This window comes from Egretta garzetta, unplaced genomic scaffold (assembly GCF_000687185.1).
Source record: "Egretta garzetta isolate BGI_Z169 unplaced genomic scaffold, ASM68718v1 scaffold551, whole genome shotgun sequence".
In the NCBI taxonomy this organism is placed as follows: Eukaryota; Metazoa; Chordata; class Aves; order Pelecaniformes; family Ardeidae; genus Egretta; species Egretta garzetta.
In genome coordinates, this window is record NW_009258493.1 from 487,781 (window position 1) to 488,581 (window position 801).

Below are 801 nucleotides of genomic sequence, written 5' to 3' on the forward strand. Positions count from 1 at the left end.
CCGTGCTGGGGGGCTGTGTGGGGGGGGTCTCGCCCTTGCTGCCCGACCCCGGGGCGCCTCCATGGTAAAGCAGAGCTGTGACCTCTCCCCGTCTGCTGTCTGTGTCCCCGCCTAGGGCAGGGCCGGTGTCCCCCACCCCGGGGCCTGGGTCCTCCTGCCACCTTCTCCCCCCTCAACCAAACCCGCTTGGCTTCCTGAATCGGCCCAGCCAGGGAGTGCTGGGAGGTGCTCACCTGTCCCCTCTGCCACCTCCAGTGGGGACGCTGGGTGTGCCACCACCGCCATGTCCCTGTCCCCAGAGCCCAGCTGTCCCCATGGGGGGGTGCCCCCTCAGGGACACAGCGTTCCCATTGCATGGGGCAGGGACACAGTCAGGCCACGCAGAGCCATGGGGACCCTCCGGCACGTGCACCCGTCACCGCTGCCTCGGCGCGGGCAGGACGTGCCCCAATTAGAGGTGACAGCGGGCGCCCAGGGCTACCGGCCGCCTCCTGTGCGGATGCGGTGGGGTCAGAGGACAGGAGCCGGCGGGGACATGCGGGCAGCCCTGGGGACAGGGTGCGGGGGTGGACATTGTCCCCCCACCAGGCCCCGGTGGGTCCCTGGTGCGCATTTTTCAGGACTAATTAATGATGATGAGGCAGTGGCCGGGCAGTGGGGACTCGTTAGGGCTGGGGCTGTCAGCTCTGAGCTGTGAGGAGGAGGCCACCATTAAGGCTTGGCGTGACTGCAGCCACCCACCCCGGCTGGTGCCAGGGGGGACCCCGCACCCCTCAGCGCCCCCCCGGGCCCTTGGCTGAG